Consider the following 8,331-nt stretch of genomic DNA (forward strand, 5'->3'; position numbering starts at 1 on the left):
TGGTATACAGATATTAAAGGTGCGAATTTTATCCCAACTGAGCAAGCCACCGAGTGGCGACGGTGGCAAGGAAAAACTCCCTAAGATGTTTTAAGAGGAAGAAACCTTGAGAGGAACCCGACTCGGAAGGGAACCCATCCTCATCTGGGTAACAACAGTTAGTGTGAAAAAGTTCATTATGGATTTATATGAAGTCTGTATGGCGTTAAGAGCAGCCGTAGTCCCAGCAGTCTGGAATTAAAGAAGATTTGAGCTCCATCCAGAGGCAGAGAGGATCTGGATCTCTAGTATCTCCATAAATTCGTGTGGGGCTCGGCGAAAGGAGAGATGGAGAAAAAAGATAATTATGACTGCGAAGTAGTAGAACAGAATCTAGTCAGGGTAGGCTTGAGTAAACAAATACGTTTTAAGCTTAGACTTAAACACTGAGACTGTGTCTGAGTCCCGAACGCTAATAGGAAGACTGTTCCATAACTGTGGGACTCTATAAGAGAAAGCTCTTCCCCCTGCTGTAGCCTTCACTATTCAAGGTACCGTCAGATAGCCTGCATCTTTTGATCCAAGTAGGCGTGGCGGATCATATAAAACCAAAAGGTCGCTTAGATATTGTAGCACGAGACCATTTAGTGCTTTATAGGTTAATAAAAGTATTTTATAATTAATGCGAGATTTTACTGGGAGCCAATGCAGTATTGATAATATCGGTGTGATATGGTCGTATCTTCTAGTTCTAGTTAGGACTCTAGCAGCTGCATTCTGGACTAATTGGAGCTTATTTATATTCCTACTGGAACATCCAGACAGTATGGCATTACAGTAATCTAATCTAGAGGTGACGAATGCATGAACTAGTATTTCCGCATCATGTAGTGACAATATGTTTCTTATTTTAGAAATATTTCTGAGATGAAAGAAGGCTATCCTAGTAATATTATCTACATGAGCATCAAATGATAGGCTGGAGTCAATAATCACTCCAAGGTCTTTAACTGCTGTACATGATGAAACAGAAAGACCATCCAGAGTAACCATGTGATCAGAAAGAATACTTCTAGCTACACGTGGGCCTAATAAAAGTATTTCTGTTTTATCAGAATTAAGTAGAAGGAAGTTAATTAACATCCAATGTCTAATGTCCTTTACACAATCCTCAACTTTACTAAGCTTCTGTCTGTCCTCTGGCTTCACTGAAACATACAACTGTGTATCATCAGCATAACAGTGGAAGCTAATTCCATGTTTACGAATAATTTGACCTAGGGGTAGCATATATAAAGTAAAGAGCAGTGGGCCTAAAACAGAACCCTGTGGAACTCCAAAAGTAACCTCAGTACGCATGGAGAATTCACCATTTACATCTACGAACTGATAACGATCGGTCAGATAAGACCTGAGCCAGGAGAGGACTGTTCCCTTAATACCAACAACATTTTCTAATCTATCAAGTAGAATAGTGTGATCTATAGTATCAAAAGCTGCACTAAGGTCGAGTAACACAAGCAGCGAGACACAACCCTGATCGTAAGTCAGTAGAAGGTCATTTACTACTTTAACAACTTTAAACTTTTAACTTTAAAGATCTTTATGGGTTGTTAGTCAAAAAGTCGAAAGAAGTGTACAAGCTGAGGAGTGCTAAAACACACACACCCTCGTACAGTCAAGGGCGGGCAAGTAGACATAACACACACACACAATCTCTCTCACACATACTATTATAACTTTATAAGAATAATAAAAAGGAATATTAAGATATTATAAGGGTAATGTCTTATAATAAAAAGTGTATATATATATATATATATATATACACACACATACATACATACTTTTTTATAAAAATGCTATTAAGAAGTAGGAAGTACAGTAAACCGGTTTTTCAAGCAGCATATATAATAAGAGATATAGAGTAAATCTGAAAATAAAAACTAGAAATACAGGAAAATATAACTTACTCATGATTCAGATGGTGAAGATTCTCGTCTCGCAAGGAAGGCCTTAATTTTAAGAGAACCATGAAGAGAGCCAGTTATAAGGGTGGTTGGGTCAAACTGCCCCCCCCCCTCGAGATAACAATAAGACCAAGGTCCCATTAGATTGTTTAGTCTTCTCCACTTTCTATTCTCTGGGTAAATGAAAAACGAAGTTTCTGATGCCCTAGGTAACTGAAAATTCTGGTTTCTGATCCTCTGAGTAACTAGAAACTCAGGGTTTTTATTTTCTGGGTTATTAGAAATGCCTGGGTTCTGATTTTATGTGTAAATTAAAACCCCTGGTTTCAATCCTATGTGTAAGTGAAATAGCCCTTTTCTGGAACATAAGAGTAAGGTAAATGAGCTCTTTTTTAACCCTTTTGGTAGTGAGATCATAGTCTTCTTGAAACATATGGGTTATTTAGTGTGTAAATACAGTATAAATACTGGAGCTTAAGCTCAGGGTAGGGGGAACACTTTTGAGAATTCTCATCGGTGTGGATCTCGTGTGGTGGAATGGAACAATAAAGCTGGACCCTTGCTTCTTCTCACTCACGGCTGGTGTATTTTTTCTATCTCCAACTGGGCTCAGAGGTAGATGTGAGTATTGGCGTCCAAGTTGAATTTTAAATGTTTTTGGGTAATAGGCTAAATTTGAACCTACAGGACCTTGAGCCATGCTGAGTAGGAACTACTAAGCGTCGGTCGCTAATCAATCGCAGATTGCGTGAGGAAACGTAAGCCTTCAGGAGAGCGTTGAGGTAGGAGGATGCTGTTCCAGACAAGGTCTTGTAGGTGAGCATCAAGGCCTTGAATTTGATGCGGGTCTACAGGAAGCCAGTGGAGGGAGATGAAGAGGAGTGTGACATGGGTTCTCTTGGGCTGGTTGAAGATGAGGCATGCTGCAGCATTCTGAATCATCTGAAGGGGTTTGGTGGAGCTGGCTGGGAGGCCCGAGAGTAGTGAGTTGCAGTAGTCCAGTTTTGAGATAAGAGCCTGGACTAGTCTGTGTAGCCTGTTCGGTGAGGTAGGGTCTGATTTTCTTGATGTTGTACGGATGAACCTACAGGACCATGCAGTTGGTGAGATGTGGTCTGTAAAGGTCAAGCTGTCATCAAGAATCACCCAAGGTTCCTGGCCTTCCTGGTTGGCTTTAGTGTGGTTGAGCTGAGCTGTACAGTGAGGTTGTGGTTGATTTGAGGGACAGGCTGGGATGACGAGAAGCTCAGATTTTGCCAGGTTTTGCTTAAGGTGGTGTTCCCTCATCCAGACCGAGATGTCCGGCAGGCAAGCAGAGATGCGTGCAGAGACGGATGGATCATCAGGCTGGAAGGACAAATAGATCTGGGTGTCATCAGAATAGCAATGATATGAGAAGCCATAAGACTCAATCACCTGCCCTAGAGATGTAGTTTAGATAGAAAAGAGGAGAGGACCCAGAACTGACCCCTGTGGAACGCCAGTTGTGAGTTGCTGAGTTTCAGAAATACTTCCCCTCCATGATACCTTGAAGGATCTGTCAGAGAGATAAGATTCCACTGAGGTCACTGCTTGAGGTCAAATGTGGGAAGGAGAGCAAGAAAATCAGCTGCATGTGGCTTGTCTAGATGAATGTTGAAATCACCAAGGACCAGAAGAGGAGTTCCATGATCTGGAACAATGAATAAGAGGTGGAGTCATTCTGATTGAAGGAAAGAAAGTCATCTATAGAAGTGGAAATGAACTCACAGAATTCACTGTCTGCTAAAAGAAGATAATTAAATCACCAAGGCGGTGGGCTACGTTTATAAATAGAAAGATGAATATCTAATTGTAGAGGCGCGTGATCAGAAATTACAATATCCAGATAGTCAGAAGAAACTACACAAGAATCAAGAGTGCTGTCTATGAAAAATAATCAATCATCGAAAGGAATGATGCACCTGGGAGAAGAAAGAAAACTTTTTAAGAGAGGGGTTACGGGATCTCCAGGGATTAACGAGACGGTTCTGACACATAAAATTGGAAAATATTTTAGACAGCAGATTGATTCAGAAAACGGCTATTAGACCGATCTAAATTTGGGTCAAAAACACAGTTTAAATATCCCCCGAAAATCAACAGGTGAGTATTTAAGAACGGGAGATTGCTCAACAATCTATTAGCCAATTCCACGTCATCAAAGTTTGGAGCGTATACATTTACCAACAACACCTGTCTTTGCATTAGAGTACGAGAAACTATAATATATCTACCGTTCACATCAGCAATAACGTTATCACAGGAGGAAAACTGTGACCTTTTGCCAATTAAAATAGTGACCCCTCTTGCCTTTGAAGTTGAAGTTCGAGTGGAAGACTTGACTCACCCAAGGGCAGTGTAACCTATGATACGTAGGTGAGTCTCCTGTAAAAATACTATATCGGAGTTTAAACGTTTCAAATGTGTAAAAACCTTAGATCTCTTGACAGGATTACCCATACCTCTGGGGATAACACACTCTGTGCTCTCAGGGTGGACCTCACACTTCTCACCTTGAGATTGTGAGGATAATGAGCAGTATAGTTTGAAAATGTATAAAACAGTGTTAAAAATAAACTTGCAGAGATGAAGTTATAGTCATATTAAAGGCATATTATTTCTTGTGTTTCATTTCATTCATCACAGAAATCATTTAACAGAGAAGCAAGCCTAAAGCTAACAACAAATCCTTTGTTCAGGGGCAGAGTCACCAGACAATTCAGTTCATCTGGTTTGAAATTAAGAGATTTTTGGATGAGCTTCCTGGAGAAGTCAAGGAGTGACATACCCAGGGGCGTACCATCCACCTCTTTAAATAAGAAACGTACGCTGTGGTACCTCCTCATGCCGGCATGAGCAGCCGACATTTTGGAGGCGCCACTAGCCAATAAATAAATAAACTGTAATAAATAACTAAAACAAATATAAACCTAAACACAATAAATAAATTAATAAATTTGTACTTACCTGTCCACAGGTCTACTGGCTTGATCTTCCTTTCACCAACAGGCACTGAAAAAAAATTTTTTTCTTTTTGGATAGATTCCAAGATGGCGGCGCACACAGTCGCAGTGGCTCACGGATCTCCTTTTTAGTGCTCTTTTTTGTTGTTTTTGTACTATTTCTTTATTACTTGTTTGTGTATTATCGGTTCTGCGAACATTCGCTACACAAGCCAGAACCTTATGGATATTGGGGACCAGCACCAGATACCTATTTCGAGAGTCTTTCATCACACGCACAACATCCCAGACGACAGCGAGATTGCCGGGCTCTCCGTGGATTGTCGTCGGGTCCAGGAGGCGGCGCAGACGGATGAGGGAGAGGAAGCAGAAGCGGGGATGCAGGTCCGGTGTTATGTTAAGGCTAAGAAAACAACCACATAAGCCACCTTTACTGAGCCTGTATCTCTCCATTGCCAGATCCCTAGTGCATACAATGGACGATTTGGAATTACAACTAGCTGGAAATCGCTACGTTCGTGATTGTTGTGTTTTGATTATCACTGAAACCTGGCCTCATCCGAGGATACCCGATGCTAGCATGCAGCTAGCAGGTCATACTTTGCTCCGCTGGGACAGGACTGAGGACTCCAGTACACTCTTTTTCCAAAAGCTATAACCATTTTAAACACACACATGTACTGATTTTATAGTATAGGTATATAGTGTCTATAGTATTTATTTTATGTACATGTTGGCACGGGAAAAAAAAGGAGTGGCTCTTAATTTCATTGTACATGTGTATAGTGACAATAAAGACATTCATTCGTTCATTCATTCATTTTCCAAAACCACGCAAAGACTGAAGACAATGGCCACCAAAGAGTCGATCGCTGTCTCCACTAATTGAACTTAGCCAAAAGGCAGAGAAGCGATAACCCGTTATGGCCTGTGGCCTAACGAGCACTAGCTAGCAAAGCCTCCACTCCTGGACGACATTCGTGACCACGTGCTTGAAGACCCTGTGCAGAGATGATTGAGCAACTAGGCACCACTGCCAACTGACCTTGCATCCCAAAGCCAACCTTCTTCCCTCTCTCATGTTAAACTGTAAAACAAATACAGCTTTGCCACAGCAAAGCCCACAAAAATAAGCTGAACTGGTCAACCTTCCTCTCCACGGAAATCTTTAGTAAAAGGCGAAAGATTTATGCATGAATGAAGAGAAACCCAAGCTATACAGGAAGTCAGTCCAGGCCTCCGAAACTCTATCGGAGGCTTAGAAATCCGGTCTAGAGTAGGTTGGCTTGCGCCGGCCCCTTACACCTGCACAGCCTTGATAGCTACAGATGTAGGATTGGTCTAGAGCTGGATGTGGGCTGTGGTTTGTATTAAAACCTAATAGGTCCCCTCCCTTTTCCCATTAAGTACATCTGAATCGATTACGATTTACCTCTGTTCCATTTTGTACAATTTTTTATATATATATATATATATATATATATTTTAATCACTTTGTTTTTTTCCCTACTTCCCCCCCCCCCTTCTTCTTCTAACCATACTTTGTATTAAAAACCTATTAGGTCCCCTCCCTTTGCCCATTACGTACATCTGAAACCATTACGATTGACGCCTGTTCCATTTTGTACAATCGTTTAACGTGAATATTTATTTATTTCCTCCTTCTTTTATCTGACCCCTTTGAAAAGGTGTACCATTCCAGGTCGATGAGTAGAGCGGATGGAGCAAGCCCCTCTTCTAGCTCCTCGCTCTAAAAATCCGTTTAATATAAAGTCCTCAAATGGAGGACGAATCAGGTATTAAACTGATAAGAACAGATTTTTTCTTTCAAAAAAAAAAGTGTCACTTTTTTCTTCACATTCACAAGGTGCACAGGTTTTGTCTTCTCGGTTCATTAACAACATTTGTGATTTATAAATGAACTTAGATAAAACACAAATTTCTTATTTTAAAATTGTTAAAAGAAGATAAAGTTGGATGTGTCTATAAAATCCTTTCGGTTGTTAAAAATAAATAAATATATAAAAAGCAAATGTGTGTGTGTGTGTGTGTGTGTGTGTATAAAACAAACAAATAAAAAAAAAACACTAAACTGTCCTCTCTTTTTCAAGACCGGGTGTGAGTCCCTACCAAAGGAGCCCATCACACTGCTCTCGAGCCACGGCCAAGGCCCGTCACTTCCAGTAACCAGCAGAGATCCTCTCCCCTCCGGCTCGCTGCTCCCATAGCCTTTGTAGGTGAGGGTGCATCTACGAACGGCCAGGGTCAGGGGCCCCCGAATGATGATGTGCGGTACCCCTGCAGCGTGGACTTCGCCATTTGGTCGCTTGCGTGTAGGGGCACTGTCACGTGTTTCCCCACCAGCAGGTTTCTGGTGTTCCAGATGGCATCCTTTATAGTGTTGAGGGTGAGCCAGGTGGTGGTGAATCCCTGCGCTGTTAAGCCCTTCGAGCCCCGGCCCACCCCGAGGATGGCGAGCTTGTAGTCCATCTGGATCCCACCTGCTGACAGGCATGGGAAATACTGGGGGCCGGTCATATGTCCACTGGTCCCGCGCGGTGCCGCACTCCCATAACAGGTGAACACAAGTAATATTAAAAGGTAAAATCACTGCTTTAAAAATTAAAACTTTACCTTCAAAAGTCAACTGTCTTATTCCCCAAAAGCCCAGTCTTTGCCTAATTTTCCCTATCATGTCAGTCCAGTTTCCCCATCCTTTACCCTCTTTGTCAAATTTGACACCTAAAATTGGTAAATCAGTTTTAAAAACCAATTCCAGTCTGCCTGTGTCCACGTTACCCCACAGCCCGAAGAGCTGGGCCTCAGACTTGCTCCTGTTGAGCTTAGCGCCGGACGCCTGACTGTACCAGTCAGTCAAGTCCATTGCTCTTTGTATGGATAAAACGTCGGTGGCTAAAAGGGTTACATCGTCCATATATAAAACACACGTTGCCGTCGGTCCTCCAGTCCCAGGAACTTCCAGTCCATTGATCCATTTATCCCTTCTCAAGATCTGTGCCAGTGGCTCAATGCAAGCCCCATACAGGAGGGGAGATTAAGGACACCCGTGACGGATGCCACTGTGGATATTTACTGCTTTGGACACATGCCCATTAACTAAAATTTTGCTGACCAGGCCATTATACAGCAGTCCCACCCCGGCTATAAACCTACCAGGGAACCCCATTTTGTCCAATACCTTAAACAGGAACTGGTGTGAGACTCGGTCAAATGCTTTTTTGAAATCTAGATTTAGGACTACTAGTTGGATATTTCTGTCTCTCGCGTAACAGATGACTTCTCTAATCTTCCTTACAGGCACAGCACATGCTTGATCCGGGTGGATTACATCCTCTAAAACAGTCGACATACATACAGTTAAAATCTTACTAGAAAGT

The 8,331-nt window shown here is 41.9% G+C and overlaps 1 non-coding gene and 1 pseudogene across 1 annotated transcript; both read right to left on the minus strand.

The window, feature by feature from the left end:
- Positions 1-6,035: 6,035 nt before the first annotated feature.
- Positions 6,036-6,149, minus strand: LOC124629268 (U5 spliceosomal RNA). Its single transcript, XR_006984208.1, has one exon. It is a non-coding gene; the product is annotated as a U5 spliceosomal RNA (small nuclear RNA).
- A 467-nt stretch (positions 6,150-6,616) lies between these two features.
- On the minus strand, positions 6,617-6,776 carry LOC124629262 (uncharacterized; annotated as a pseudogene).
- Positions 6,777-8,331: the final 1,555 nt, after the last annotated feature.

The sequence above is a fragment of the Ictalurus punctatus genome, chromosome 19, assembly GCF_001660625.3.
Source record: "Ictalurus punctatus breed USDA103 chromosome 19, Coco_2.0, whole genome shotgun sequence".
Classification (NCBI taxonomy): domain Eukaryota; kingdom Metazoa; phylum Chordata; class Actinopteri; order Siluriformes; family Ictaluridae; genus Ictalurus; species Ictalurus punctatus.